This window comes from Cupressus sempervirens, chromosome 8 (genome assembly GCF_028749045.1).
Source record: "Cupressus sempervirens isolate cs-2001-9-10 chromosome 8, ASM2874904v1, whole genome shotgun sequence".
In the NCBI taxonomy this organism is placed as follows: Eukaryota; Viridiplantae; Streptophyta; class Pinopsida; order Cupressales; family Cupressaceae; genus Cupressus; species Cupressus sempervirens.
This window is the reverse complement of record NC_143125.1, coordinates 22,198,033-22,215,337: the sequence shown is the minus strand read 5'-3', so window position 1 is coordinate 22,215,337 and position 17,305 is coordinate 22,198,033.

The window sequence follows — 17,305 nt, the reverse complement described above, 5'->3', positions numbered from 1 at the left end:
TATTGTAAAATTCTTATTTGTTCTATAGTCATTGTGTCATAATCAAATTTTGGAATCACTATCTCTTCATCTAAAGAGATATCACCATAGTGAATTACCTTTTCAACTTTAGAAGAACTTATGCCTAACACTGAGATTTATAGGGGTATAACTTCTGTGCTTGGCTTTTGAAGAAGTTTTGTAGGTGAAGAGCCAGATGTTGGTAAAGTTACCAATGCTTGGATTGCCTCCTACTCCTTTACCTTTGGTGCTTTTTGTCCTTCTTCGGTCTTATCTTGATCTATAACAATGACATGAGTTGTACCTTGTGTTTGTGCTTCAAGTATAGATGTATCTATCTATCCTATTTACTCTATTGTTGTCTCCTTTTCCTCTTCTTTGGTAGTCTACCTCTACTCAACTATGTCTTCTTTGGAACTTGTGTCAACCTTGCTATATGTGTCTACTATTGTTGGAATCAAAGGTTGATCACTGGTAACTGAAGGGATGGCAGAAGGTGGTTCTTGTGTATTCACATTATCCCTTGTAACCTTTGTTACTACCTTTTTTGAGTTCTTCTACACTAATTAACATTGGATTGGTGCATAGTTGTGCTTGTAGTGTAGATTGATCTAAAATCTTTTTCAGTTAATGGATTGATGTTCTGAGCTGATGCATCACAGACATCCCTGACAATTATAGTCTCTGCAAGCACACTCGTGTCATGAGGAGGACTGGCACTTGGCATTTGTTTGTCTTGCACACTCTATTATTCATGCTGCTATTTAGCTATTTCCATGTTAGTGTCCATCTTCTTAGTCTCCTCCTCTATATTTCTCTCTTCCTCTTCTTCTTCTTTAGCACCTTCACCAAATTTGGCCTTATGTTTTTTCACTAATTTTTCTTTCTTCTTCAGTGTAGAGGTTGTCTTCAATTCCATTTCCACTTTGGACTTTATTACATCATAATTGCCAAAGATTTTTGTTGTTTTATCAACTTCGTTAGCTAGAAGTGTAGTAATGGCAGCTGAGGCTTCATCAAAATTGATTTTATAACCTAAGTGTCTTAGCCATCTTACCCGAGGTGTGGTAGCCTATACATATGTGTAGTCAATATCTACAAGAAAACATATATCATTATAGTATTGTTCAACGAAGGAAATAGGTATTCTCATCCTTTGCTTCATAAACTTCTTAAAGTCTTCAAAATAACTTGTCATGATAGTTTCAAAATTCTCACCCATTTGCTCAATCTACTCATTTATCTGAGTAGCAACTGTTTTGTTTGTCTTCCATCTTATTTTACCAAAAGATGGTAATGTATTTTGTACATAGAAAAGTATGAAAATTAGAATTGATCCAAATTTTCACTAAGCACTCTTAGTCTTGTTGATTTCTCCAAGGTTCTCCATTATTTGTTGCAATTAAAGTTTAGCTAGATCATAAGTATGATCTTTCTTCATAATTTTATATCCCACATCCACTGCAATACAAGGTACTCTATTTAGTTTGCTTGATTGATAAAACTTGTGATAAATAACCCTTATTTCAAGGTTTATCAGTGGATCCATGATGGTGTCAATGGTCATTCCATGTTTATTTCACTTTGTTCCTATGTTCTTTTCTATTGCCACTTTAGAGCCACTTCACAAAATATTTGGCTAATCTAGGGTTGGAAAATCAGTCACCCCATGGATTATTCTCTTTGAAATCTTTATTGTCCCTCCTTCTAGCCATAAGGATCCATTTGTGAATTATGCTCAAAACTATTCTTATCTAGTTAGTTTTGAAAACAATGGGAAATTCTAGGGCACACGTCAAGTCCTTCCTTTCGACAATTTTAAATTCTTCTTTTAAGACACCATTTTCACACAATTTGTCATAGGCTTCTCTTATCTCCATATCACCTATTCCTCCTATATTTTAGTTATAACATTTTCTAACATCTTGGACCATAATAAATTTTTGGGGAATTATGGACAACGTGCCTGAGGGGTCTTGTTTATATGCAACATCTAGAATTGCTTTGAAATCTAGTTGTTTTACCTCATTACTAACTAACTGGACACTCAAAACGTCTTTCCCTTCTACATTTCTTGAGCTTGATGCCATTATGAGAAACTAGGGTTTTTATAAATATTGGTTTTGACAATTGAGTGTCAACACTTATAAGTGATTAAATACTAACACTAATAGAGTTGTGGAAAGTGCAAATGTAGATTTTAATGAATATATAGAAGTGCATGAAGATGAACCAAAGAAGGAACCTAAGAATTATAGAACCTTTATGTACCACTATGAAGACAAGTTGATAATATTGATAATTCTACAAACCAAGCTACTAATCAAGAAGAATCAATGGTTGTCGAGTCACATATAATGGATGTCAAGCTACATTCAGGAGTCAAGTTGCATTCAGGAGCTGAGTTACAATTAGAAGTTGAGGTACATTCTAATACTAAGATCAATTTACATGAAAGGAACTCCAAGTTACATGATAGAGAAGTGCCCAATGAATCTAAAATTGAACTTCATGAAAGGCCCCTTTTAGAAAGGAGAATTGATCCAAGGTTGTCAAAGTATGTTAGAAAACATCACTGTATTGAAAAAAATATTGGAGATAAAGAAGATAGACCAATGTTAAGGAATAGGTTGAGAAATGAAACATATTTGTTAAGCATGCATGAGCCTAAGTTAGTGAAGGATGCATTAGAAAATGAAGATTGGAATCTAGCTATGAAATAAGAAATTGATCAAATTGAGAAGAACAAAACCAGGACACTAGTACCCAAACCAGAGAACAAGAATGTTATTGGAACCAAGTGGGTATATAGTAAAAAATTGGATGAAAATGGAGAAGTTACAAGAAATAAGGCAATATTATTTTTCAAAGGATATGCACAAGAAGAGGGAACTGACTATGGAGAGACATTTTCCGTAGTTGCAAGATTGGAAGGAGTAAGAACTCTGCTTACAAAAGTTTTAAATTTTATTGCATAGATGTTAAGTCAAAATTTTTGAATGGTATACTAGAAGAGGAGGTTTACATCGAACAACCTAAAGGTTTTTTTGATCCAAACAATAAGAACATGGTCTCTAGATTGCACAAAGTTTTACATGGTTTTAAGCAAGCTCCTAGAGCATGGTATGAAAGGCTTCACAACTATCTTGTGAAGACTGGCTTTGAGAAGATTGATGACAACAACAATTTGTACTTAAAGACAAAAGGAGGTAAAGGAATCTTACTAGCTGAAATATTTGTTGATGATATCATATTTGGAGGACAAAATGCGTTGTGTAAGACATTTGCAAATGAAATGATGAAAGAGTTTGAGATGTCTATGTTTGGAGAAATAAATTTATTTGTTGGATTTCAAGTGTATTAGATGAAATATGGTATTTTTATCACTCAGTCAAAGTATGTGAAGGAAATATTGAATTTTTTTGGTATGGAGGATTCAGAACTAGTTAGTACTCCTATGGTGATAGGACACAAACTGTCAAAAACTAATGATTCTTTTGAAGTAAATTAAACATTGTACACACATATGATTGGCAAATTGCAATGAGTAGTTCATAGCAAACCTGATCTTGTACTAGTTGTTGAGATTGTTGCAAGGTTTTTTGCAAATCCTAAGGAGAATCACTTAATGTTTGTTAAAAGGATTATGAGATACTTGAAAGATGCAAAAGTCTATGATCTATATTACAAGAAAAATGACAAGTTTCAATTGAGAGCCTATACAGATGCTGACTAGGCTAGAAATATTGATGATAGAAAAAGTACAAGTGGTGGAGCATTTTCTTAAGAAAAATATTAGTCTCTTGGACTAGCAAGAAACAAAATTGTATTTCACAATCTACTGCTAAAGCTGAATATGTGGATGTTGCAGTGAATTGCACAAATGGGTATGGATTAAATAGTTACTAAAATAAATGAAGAAGGAACTCACTAAACCTATGGTACTCTAATATGACAATATAAGTTTTATAAAAATATCAAAAAATCATGTGATGTACACAAAGATAAAGCACATTGCAATCAAGTATCATTACTTGAGAGAATTGGTTCAAGAAAAAGAAATAAGAATAGAATATGTGAATACAAAAGAAAATATAGTTGATATATTCATAAAGGATTTACCTAAGGATGTACATGAATATCTTAGAGGTAAACTAGGGGTGATAACCCTATCTAAAGCTACTTAATAAGCAAGAGTATTAACCTGCATCAACTAAGTTGAATGACATAATTTAAAATTTGATGTAGTGGATCTTACTTTAGGACCTACCTAAAGTAAGGAAGGAGCTAGAAATAGAAGTTTTATAGTCACATGCAAGGTGACAAAAGGAGAATGTGAATTGATTATACCTACATGTATAGATGACAAGTCTTTGGTATTGTTGTCAAAGAGGGAGATATCTGAGAAAGAGGGAGATATCAGAATGATCAGAGAAGGAAGGAGAAAGATTATTGTCAAAGAGGGACATGACCAGATGAGGGAGAAATCTAAGGAATAAATTAGAGTATATAGAAGAAGGAACCAATACTGATAGAGGGAGAGATTTCAATAAAAGGGATTAAGTTTCTTTTTGGTATTGTTCTTGGTATCGATTTTTCATCAATGTTAAAGAGGGAGATTGTTGAAATGAAGAAGATTGATGAAACCTATCATGGAACAATCATTGTTTTGTCACTGATGTTAAACCTAATAATTATTGGTATGAAAATTTCTTGCTTTGGTCTGAATGCTATCATTTTATTCATTAATGAAGAGGATTTGAAAAGAAAGGATAACAAGAGGACCTAGAGAAAGGTTGAGTTATATTGTATATAAAAGGAGCATTAAGACTAAGAAAGATTTGATGATATAGTGTATTTTTTATCTACTTAAGACTATAATGAAATGATACTCGAGCAAAGACATAAAGAAGACTAAGTAAAGAAATGTGTCTACCAAGCTTGACTGAGCAAACAGTGGAAGCCAAGCAAGTCAGTGTAGATCGAGTAGAAATTTAGTTGAACTTGAGAAAAGTGAAATCTAGTAGGTTCTGAGTGAAGAAATCTTAGTATGTCTCAAGTTTCAAAAAATGGTAGTAGCATCCAAGCAAAAATTAGTGTATGTTGAGAAGCCCAGTGTTGACCGAGCATCAAAAGAAAATGTTTTCTGAGCAAACAACTTGTTATTGATGAGTACCAATAAAATGAGTTAGATTAGAGATTTGACAAATCTAAGCTAACAAAGTTGATTTCATGAATTATGTGAATCATGTGGAAGATAAATATGATGAGCTGGTGGCACAGAATTCAAGATAAATTATTTTGAGACAAATTCAAAGAGGATTGTAAAGGAAGTTTCTAGAGAGAAAAAAATGGAAAGATGGGAAGATTCAATGAATCTGACCTAACCATAAAATGGAAATTTGTGGTTAAGTAGAAAAATATCTAAATTCTATATATAAAGAGATAAGATGCCAGAAGCAAGTGTGAGAAGATCCCAAACCTGAGATAGACAAGAAGTCTAGGGTGTTGCTTCATATGGTGGCCAAATGAAAGAGTCTATAGTTGGTGTACTAAGAAAGAAGGCTTAAGGAGATGAAGGCTTTAAGGGTGAAAAATATATTAGAGATGAAGAGGATGAACCAAGTATAATAGAGGACTGAATGTGAGATTTGTAATTAGATCAAGTCCTATTGGTACTTTCTAACAATTGTATCAGTTTGGATAAATCCTTTGTACTAAGGTTGACCTAACAGTCATGAGTAATTAACAAGGTGACATTCTAATGAAATGTTTTAAAGTCCTCTAACAAGATTCACTCCTAACAGGATGATTGAAATCCTTTAACTGGGTCACATCAATGTGCATTGTAACCTTTAACAAGGCTAGATCCTCACAGGGCTCACTTCATAAGAGTAAAAATTGGTAGCATGTTACTGGTGGTTTTTCCCAAATTCATTTTCCATGTAAAATCCTTGTGTCAAAATGTGTGATTGATTTTATGGTATTGCATGTTTACATTTATGCAAAGTTATTTTGTCCTAGGACAAAAATATGCAAAAGTTTAAGATATTAAATGATCAATGCATGCATAAGTATAAGTTGAAGTACTAAAAAGTTCTACTTGTACATTTGGACCTTGGATAACTGATTCACCCCCCCCTCTTAGTTATTCTAGTTACAATATTATAAGTTAGTTGTAAGAACCCCTGCACATATTTCCATCTTTGAGTTGCTAGAATTGTCTTCTTTGTACAAGGAGATTCTTGAAAAGGCTTTATGAATAACCAACATGCCCGCAGATATTGTAACTAAGAGGTTCCAAGCTATTTTCAACCACATCTTCTCAGCTCACTATCTCACTTTCTCTAAAGAAGAAGACAAGTCTCTTAGCCATCCGCACAACCTAACCCTCCACATTGAAGTCCAAATCTTTGACACTCAAGTTTGCCAAGTCCTAATAGACAATGGTGTTGGGCTAAGTATTATCCCCTTCAATGTATTCCGACATCTTGGAATGTCTAAATTTGTTATTGATCCTAGATGAAAAATTACTATCAAAGCATATGATGAAGTTGAACGGTCTTCTAAAGGCTTAATTGTACTACTTATCTAAGTGGTTCTTGTAGAGAAAGATGTGGTCTTTCAAGCCCTAGCCATCTAGCTTGCATATAATTTGTTTCTAGGAAGACCATGGATCCAAAAAATGCAAGTTGTGTCATCGACATACCATCAATGTATAAAATTCTCATTCCAAAATCAGAGTATTGATTCTAGTGAATATGAATGGAAATATCTTTGAGATGCCTCTTATGAATTAGGAGTGGATTTCATACATGCCTGTGTCACCTGACCCATTGTAGTTGACGAGTCTAGTCTAGGGCCTAGAGTGAGTTTTCTCTATAATTTTCTTTAGTGGATCTTGTTGATCCCTCAAGGCCTCCTCTTTTGATTTAGATTCCTTTGGAGCTCTCTCTATAGGCTCAACTTCTCTTGTCACCAAAGATGATTCCTTTCACATCAAAAATATTGAAGCCTCCATGTCTCTTTCACTCATACATCCTGATATCATAGATTGGTTTGTTCAACATCAAAGACAAGAGCTACCATCCTTTCAAAATGACTACGAGATCGCTTGCTATGTAAATTCTCTTGAACCCATGGTGTCTTACACTAGTGAACCAAAAAATAATATGACAAAGATGGATATCAAGTACCTTAGTCACAAAATAAAAAGAAAAATGTAAGAACAAGCATTCGGATGGTGAAAACTACTTTGTGGCAGTATCTGAACCTCAAAATAGTAAAAATAAAGATATATCCAAGGGTGAAAACCTCTTTGAGGTGCATGAGGATGAGGTGATTAGTAGTCTCCCATGCTATTTTCAAGATAAGTTATCAGTTTTGATCAAAGCAATGAAACCAATCAATCTAGGTACTAAGGAGTCTAATAAGATAATACATGTGGCTGAATCACTATCAATAGAAAATAAAGAACAATTTATAGAGTTCTTTAAGGAAAAGAGAATCAATTACACATGGAACTATGTTAATATGCCCAATCTAGATACAAAACTCACCATGCACCATCTCTCCATAGCTCTTGGTGGTAAACCAGTCAAACAAAAGATTAGAAAAATGCACCATCACCTATAATTGTTAGTTAAAGTCAAGCTTTAGAAACTATTAAGTGTCAACTCCAATCAAGCTATTGACTATGTGGAATGGATCTCCAATATTATTCTCGTATCAAAGCATGACAAATCCATCTATGTATATACTGATTTTAGGGATCTTAATAGAGCATGCCCAAAGGATGACTTTCCACTACCTAACATTGAAATGATAGTGGACATGACTATGAGTTATGAAATGTACTCCCTAATGGATGGTTTCTATAGATAAAATCAAATTAAGATAACTCTAGAAGACCAGGAAAAAAACATCTTTTACATGTGTATGGGGAACCTTCTACTTGAATATAATGCCATTTGAGATTAGAAATGTTGGTACTCCCTATCAAAGGGCCATGACCACTATCTTTCATGACATGATGCACAAAAAAATGGAAGATTATGTTGATGATACTTTGGGAAAATCCAAACAAAGTGAAACTCACCTGTCAAACTTGAGTTTGATATTGGACCATATGGAACAATTCCAACTTAGGCTAAATCCAAAGAAATGTGCTTTTGGCATCATGTCAGGAAAATTTCTAGGGTATGTCATCTTAGTTAAGTGCATAGAGGTAGACCCCAAAAATGTACATAAGCTATCATGGAAATGCCACCTCCTAGAAACATTAGTCAACTGAGGAGTCTACAAGGATGCCTTAAGTCAATCTAGAGGTTCATCTCTCAACTTGTCGATAGGCCACATCCCTTCAACAAGAATCTACATAAGGGTGGTACATGTACATGGAATGAAGAATGTGAGAAAATATTGAATCAAATCAAGGAATATCTAGCAAAGCCTCCTATTCTCATACCTCTGATTCAAGGGAAACCTTTAATCCTTTATATCTTAGGTACAACAAATTCATTAGGAGCTTTTTTGGCACAATAAGATGAAAATGGGAAAGAAATAGCGATATATTATAATTAGTTATACCTTGGTAGCCTATGAGCTCAATTATTACAACATTGAAAAGGTTTTCCTAGCAATAGTATTTGCATCCCAAAAACTTAGACATTATACGCTGACACATACTACATAGTTGGTTGCAAAAATAGATCCTTTAAAATACCTCTTAAGTAAATTTGCACTTATAGGTCGACTTGCCAAATGGATGATGATTCTTTTTGAATTTGATGTTTAGTATGTTGAACATAAAGCTATTAAAGGACAAGCAATTGTCGACCAAGTAGCTGAATTCCCAATTACAGATAGTGCTCCAATGTAGATTGAATTTCTAGATGCCTCTATTATGTATATGACTGAGAGAACATGGAAGATGTTCTTTGATGGTTGTTGCCCAATTTTTATTTCATCCCATTTTTTCTTTAGATTGAAGTCAAGTTAATGTTTAATGTTGAGTCTATGTCTAGAATCCCTCTAGGATGGCTTCTCTTCTCATCATCCCCTTTCAAGCTAACCTATGTGGGAAATTATGTAAGCATTAAACTAGTCAAGGGCTAGGTGATTTAGTGTTTGGTGGGCTAGTTATAAGTGACTCCTTCATGAGAATAATGTTTTTAAACTCTAATGATTCATAATCTAAGGATTCAAAAGGATTCCAAGGACAAAGATCTACAATAATTGCATTTCAATGAAAGATATCATAGGTGATAGAGTTCAAAATATAGAGAAACCAATTTGTATCAACAACTATGTGGATGAGTGGAAAAGTCAATCAATAAAAATAACACATGCCATTGGTCATTGAAAATTCATGCCCTTAAGTATTTTAAAGTGGTTTTCTCTCTTTTGATGTTACAAATTAAAGGATGGCAGAGGATCGTAAAGGCAAGTGTTGAGTATCCCAATCTTATGATATACCATGTAGTCGTAGCATCGTGGGTGTTTATTTTTAAGCTTTTGATCTTATGATCATCCTATTGTCATCTCATCATGTCTCATGGTAAATAAAAAGTGATACAATGTTATGATAAACTAAAGGCCTATAAGTTTAAAGACTCAAAAGGGAACCCATGACTATATGAAAACAAAAGGATCCTGAGATTGTAAGAACATATGATGCTAAAGTTTTTAAGGGTTACGATCTTACATAAGAATAAATGTTCCTTAAGAGACTCCTAAAGTTATGAAGCAATGCCAAGTGTATGGTCATAAGAACATAAAGTGCAAAGGCTATGGAGTGTTACAATCTTAAGATGAATGGAGAATCACATAAGTGTAAAGGCTAATAAGGAGACTTCCAAAGTTATGAAGGTAAGGATTATAAGATCATAAGTAGGGATATTTTAAAGTTGGGTGAGGCCAAACACATGAACATAAATAAATTGAGCACATTTCAATTAAATCTTCCAAAGATATGACAATAGTGGATCGAGAGATCATAGGAGCAAAAGGTGAGGGTTTTCGAAGCCATGGCATATGGGTAAGCATATAGTCATAAAAGGATGACATAAAGTGAAACTAGGAGCCTCTAAAGTTATGACAAAGGAGGAGATAGCAATCAACCATTAGATTTTTAAGGATCAATGATTGTTTCTTTCTTGCTTTATAAAGTTGCACAAGAAATAACCAAAGTAGGAAAGTGAGTATCCAACACGTGGGAATGGTGGGACTAGATTCAATTGTGGGCCAAAAAAGGGAATGCTTTAGAAAAATATGTCTAGATGGCATGCTTGGGTTGGTTAGAGTTCTTGAGTATTATAAAAGACCTTTAGTTTATGGAAGCCATTGATAAAAATCAGATCAGCGCCTATCACTTTCCTGCTTTTTGAAGATGCATGAAGAATAACCAATGTGGGAAATTGAGCATTGGACATGTGTACACAAAGGGAACCACATAAGAAGTCATAAAAATTAAGTTCATGATCATTGATTCAAGATCATTGATTGGAATTCAAACTTATTATAACTATTGAATACAAATTACATGGATTGGGTGCCAACAACAGAATAGAAAGAAATGAAGATTTTTGCAAGATTTTTGAAGTAGCCTGAAGATAAATAGTCACCAGGAATTCTTAGAGGTGCCATGGGGTTAGAATCATTGCTAAGAAAGATGCCACACATCTATACCATGTTATAGATTATATTTTTTCATGTTTTCTTTCTATTGTGTGACTATTGCACTGCCCAAATTGAGGAATGACATAAGACTATAAATGTAATTTCTAATAATAATGTAAAGGTTAGAAAACTTGATGATTAATTGGCTCTATAATTTTAGTTACCCTATTTGTTGTTAATGTTTTGTTGTTCCAACTTAGTTTAAAATAGTTTGTGCATAAAGAGTTGAATTTTTTTTTTTGTGTAGCTTTGTTATCTCCTTTTGAATTCTATTTCATCATGGTGTTAGTAGTATAAGTGATTCCATTGACTGTCCATATATGATTTTGTTTGTTCTCTCCCTCTTAATGTTTTCTTTGTTAGGGTTAACAATCAGGATTGCATAAATAGAAATTGATTGTAGTTAGAAGCTAGATAGAAGTGTTGCAAGATAATTCATGACAAACATTCCATTGAGGGTTGTAAGTTATCTAAATTCATTTTTCCTAAATTGTTTGTGTCTACAAGAAATTTGGTTAGCATTTACTACTCTCAATTTAAGAGCTTATTCTATCATAAACTTCTAATCTAAAAAAGACATATTCATTGCAAACCATTACAAGTCTTAAGGGAGCTGTTGGTTAACAATTTGTTCTCCTTTATGATTTATAGCATGACTCTTTTAATACCCAATGTTTATATCTACAAGCAATTTGGTTAGCCTTTACTACTCTCAAGTTAAGAGTTTATTCTATCATAAACTTCAGATCTAAGAAAGACATATTCATTGCACATCATTGCAAGTCTTAAGGGAGTTGTACATTGTAATTCAGAGGTTAGTGATAAAATATATACACTGACGCATTTGTTGGTGACATCATTTTGCCTCTCCAAAATATTAGTATTAAAAGAGTTAAGATATAAATAATAATAGGAGAATAAACTACTAACCAACAATGGTTCACACACTCAAAATGGACCTGGTGTAGGGATTTTATTTGTTACACCACACCGTTACACAATCCCAAAGTCCTACAAACTATTGTTTCCATGCACTAATAAAATAGCTATGTATGAGGCTTTGACCAATGTGATTAAAATGGCTCTTGAATGGAGAATCACAGAATTACACATCTATGGGGACTCCCAACTTGTCATTAATCAAGTCAATAATGACTACCAAACTAAGGATGACAAGTTAGTACCTTATAAGAAACTAATTGATGCACTAAGGAATTATTTAACATTTGTAACATTTCAAAAAATTCTTAGGCCTAAAAACAAGGCTACAGATGCTATGGCCACTTTAGCATCATATTACAATTGCAAGAACATGAGTCTCACTTTGAGTTCCTATGGGAGAATTGTGAAACCCAACCTATGACTCCCTTGACAACCATGTGATTTGCATTGTTGTCAGCTATGACTCCTCTTGTCATTCCACCATCTTTTCCTACTTGTGCAACCACATTATTCCTAAAAATATCATGCATAATAAAAATGCCAACTCCTTCGCAATGCCTCACATTATACCCTTAACTCTGGTGACTTGTATAGGAAGGTTCTAGATAAAACACTTCTTAGGTTCCTAGAGATAGAAGATTTTGAAGAGGCATTAGCAGAAGTCCACGATGACATTTGTGGGGTATATTCCAATGGCCTTGCACTTGCTCAAAAAATTCTTAGGGTGGGTTACTATTGGCCAACTATGCAATCTAATTCTATCCAGTATGCCAAATCATGTGAGAAGTGTCAATTAAATGGGAACTTGATTCATGCTTTTGGGCATGAACTTATTCCTTCTATCACATATTGGCCTTTTTAGCAATAGGTCTTTGATTTAGTTGGTAAAATTTACCGAAGCTCATCTAGTGGACATTAGTTTATCATCACAATGATTGAGTACTTTACAAAATGGGTTGAAGATGTTCCATTATCTTCCACTACATGCAAACATGTTGCCTTGTTCATACTCAACCATATCATCTGTTGCTATGGTATTTCATCCTCTATTGTCACAAATAATGAAGGATAGTTCAAAAATAAGCATCTCAATAAATTATGAAAGAAATTCAAGATTAAGCAACATTGGTCTTCTATATACTATCTTTAAGGGAACAACCGAGCTAAGAATTCAAACAAAATACGCTTGAAAATCATGCATAGAATAGTTCACAAATCAAGAAGGGATTGACATCTCCAAATCAATCCAGCACTATGGGCTTAAGGATACACCCTTTTCACTAGTCTATGGCACTAAATTTTTCCTCCCTCTAGAAGTCGAGGTTACCTCTTTGAGAGTCTCTCTACATGATTTAATTATTGATGAGGACCATAGAGCTATGAGGATACATGAGCTAGAAACCCTAGATGAGCATCACAAGGCTACTTTTGATCACATGAGGGCCTATTAGAAGAGGATTTCTACTATCTATAACAAAAAAGTCACCTCTTCGTGAGTTCCAAGTGGGTGAACTTTTTCTTCAAGAAAATCCTAAGACCAACAGATTAGGGAACAAAAAAAAAATTGAGCCTAGATAGTTGGATCCTTACATCATCACAAGAAGATTTGGATCCGAGGCCTATCAACTTTCTACTTCTGAGGGGGAGAAAATCCTTGAGCCTATCAATATCTTACATTTGAAGAAATTCTATGCTTAAGTCTCTCATGGCTCAACTATTTATACATATCTTATGATCTCAAAAAAACCCAAAAATAATCATATATGATGTTGAAAAAATCCTAAAAAATAGAAAATGTCCTGAAAAAAAGATCATCTTACTGAAAACGCGAAAAAAATAAAAATAAATTTTAAAATTTTAAAAAATTACAAAATGTCCTAAAAAAAATCTATCAAGTGGTGAAAACCTAGAAATAAGCACTGCTTGAGACCCTCACATTGATGTCTATCAGTCTCACTTGATGCTCATTCATTTCATAGTACATTTCCTAGTGTGGAATCAACTCTTGTCCTCATATAGGGGTCAAAGCTTCTTATATTATTAGGGTACTCTTGTGCATTAGGGTTTCTCTAGAAACTTGTCTAAAACAATATTTCTAAACACTCCCCTCTTGACATTGAGTGTTTCTCAACATTTATTTGATATGTTACATATAGACTAGGATGCTACATGATATTTCTCACTATTAGATACAACTCTTAAATAAATGGCCATGTGACATACAAACACACAGACTTAACATTAAACTTATTGAGATGTGCTAAAATTTATCTTCTTTGTATGTTGTCTACATCAATTTCTTTGGTAAATGTTCCCTCCCTAATAGTTTTTTGAGGATATCATGGACTAGAGGACTAGGGGCATGGGGCATGATTTACTTATTTTATTTTTGTGTCTATAATTTTTTAGTCAAAGGTGTTGAGAGAATTTGTGCTTGTCCTACTTGACAATTTGGCCCTACAATGTATCCTCCTTGTCTATTTTCACAAGATCGCACTCAAGGGTTATCTTGGTGCTTATGCCTTGATATAAGTGTAATCTTTCTATACTAAACTTAGGGAATCTAATTGTATTAGTCATCTTGACCTACATGTCTTTAATTCTTAGATTGGATTCCCACATACCTATCTAATATAGATCATATTCATATCCTCATAGTTATACTAGTGAGCATTGTATGATCTTTCAATGTCCCTAATAATGCTCAATGATGAAATAGAGTCTAAACGTCATGCTTCCCTTGCAAGTAAATTATTTTGCATACTAGTTTGCATTGTAAGATCATTCTAGATTAGTCTTTCATTTTTCATATGGAGAGGTCTCTCTTCATCTTTCATAGACACGTCAACTAACTGCCTCCATCTCTTCTCATTCTTCCTCCTGACCATGTCTTTTGTTCCCTATTGATCATGTGTACTTGCTTACTTCTTCTATACTTGTCATCACAAGGGGTTAATCTCATCATCAATATTATCTACATAAGTATCACATTTTCAAAACATGAGTCTACATTCAAGGTAAAAGTACAAATCTATGTCATCTTTTATAAATAAATAGGATATTAGAATGCGACAATTCAACATTAATGACAAAAAAAATGCTATTTCTTTTTAGAATTTGAAGCTGATGTAAACTGATGAAATGTGTAGAATTGGATAAATTTTATGCCTTTATTTTTTGTAATTCTTTTTAGTAATAATTTATTCATTTTTTAATTTTGAAGTCCTATTTTTAACTCTGAAAAATATAGGGTGTAATTTCCGTCAAACAAGTATATGCAAATCATCTTTTTTGGTTCTAATTTGAAAATATCTTTTAGATGACATGTATAGCTAGGGAACAAAAAAAGAAATAATTATTTTTTATGCATATTTTATTTGTTATAACTATTCAAGCTTGACCTTATGAGAATCCAACAATTTTTTACTCCTGTCAAATCTTCCATGTCAAATCTACACCTTCATGAAAAAAATTACATATTCGTGAAAAGAACTTTCTCCTCTAGAGATAAATATATTTTTAAATTTTTTTTTGATATGATTTACTAATTTTTTTCCTTTTTTGAGGGAGCATCTTTCGAAATGTTTAAATATTGACTTATAACATTTTGAAATTAAAACATATTATAACTAATCAAAACACTCAGAAATTTATATAATGATGATATTGAATCTAAGATCTATAAAAGGGTGTTTTTAGTTTTTGAAAAAAATTGAGTTTTGATAGATAAATGAGATTTCACCAAAATAGGTTTTGGTATCCTAAATGGTGATACATACATGTGCTTTTACCCATCATAAACATGAAAGCTAAAACATCTGTGAGAGAGATCCATGAGCATATAAACATAGACACAAAATCAAGCATACATAAACATGAACATGAGCATACAAGAGAAATATCATATGGAATATAGACACAAGTTTTAAAAAATCCATATAAAACCATCACATGAGCATAAGATAAGATAAGAACATAATGACAATTAATTGGATCTTGTATCTCATATATATAACAAAGTGAATCAAATAGTACATATACATGTGGGATCCAAAATCTAGACAACTATCTCAAAAGACATATATAAATCAAAAAAAATTTCATGAGGACATCAACCTAGAACTAAGACTGACTCCCATCCTCTTGTACCAGAGGTGGTTGTGGTTGAGGAGCATGTCTCCTATCTGGTGGATGTACCACACCCTTTGGTCTTCCTTCCTACTTTGAGTAGTTAGGAAGTCCTTGTCCTAAAGGTACAACACCCCTATACATGACATAGTAATAAACCATCCACACACTGTGATGCTTTTCTTGTCACCTTGCTATATCCCTCTCCTTGTAGAACTCCTCATTGTGCACATGCTCATTAATGAGTTGTTGGTTCTACACAATAATGGTAATCCATACTGCCTATACCTTTGCCTCTAGTGCTTGAATCTGAGCATCCCTCCCACCCTCTCCATCTCCCCTCCATAGGCTACTCCTATTAAGGCTTTTCCCTCTTGACCTCCTCCATCTCACCAACTACTATGACTTCTCAAGATCATACTCCTCATCTCCCTCTTACTCCTCCCTCACATCTTGGCTCTACAACTATGTTTGTATCCCTGCAATCCCCTAGGAATTTCTCCCCACCTCCATTTGCCTAACCCATTTTTGTCAATCCCCTTCATCATCCCAACCATATCCTCCATGTCATGTTTCCTCTAGTAGTGCATTTGGTGTTGTAAATTGGGGAAATGAGTGTCTCTACATCTCATTTAGATAGGTTGGCTTCACTCCCACATCTACAAGATTAGGATGATAGTCCCGAGGTTCTCATTGTAATATTTTTGTATCTCTCAAAGGCACCTAATAGTCTAGCATAGGAAGCCATCCCTAATCATCCTCCCCCTGAAGTGGGCATATGTTGTGGTCTTAATGGATATACCCTATTGGATACAATTGTTAATTGAATGTTGTCTTTGATGCTACAAAAATGTCATATTAGTCATCAGTTAGCTTCTACCGAGCTCATAAGGCTAGCAAAGGAAAGTTAGCTTCTACCGAGATCACTTGATCAGCAAAGGAAAGTTAGCTTCTATCGAGTTCACTCGATCAGCAAAGGAAAGCTAGTGTCTACTGAGCTCACTCAGTCATTGAAGGAAATATGGCAAGAAGTTAACTTCCATCGAGTTCACTAGGATAGCAAAGGAAAGTCAGTGCTCACCGAGTTCACTCGGTCTCCAAAGGACTTTTGTAAGATTTTGCAATGCTTACTGAGCTTCACTTGGTTAACACTAGAAAAAATTCTGAAGCAGTGTTTACCGAGCTTCACTTGGTTAACACTAGAAAACATTCTAAAGCAGTGTTTACCGAGCTTCACTAGGTTAACACTAGATTACCGAGCTAAGTCGACCAGCAAAGGATTTTATTATTTTGATTGTTTCATGGAATTAATGTAGCTGATTGATGTTTTTTTAAAGTTATTGTAACTTATATTTGAGACAACTTGATATATATATATATATATATATATATATATATATATATATATATATATATATATATATATATATATATATATATATATATATTTAAGTTGTGGAATAGTGTGTGTGTGAAAAAGTGAATAGAAGAGCGAATTCTGATGAAGGATTAGATATCCTGGAGGTGCTACAAAGTCATATTCGATTAATAAGGA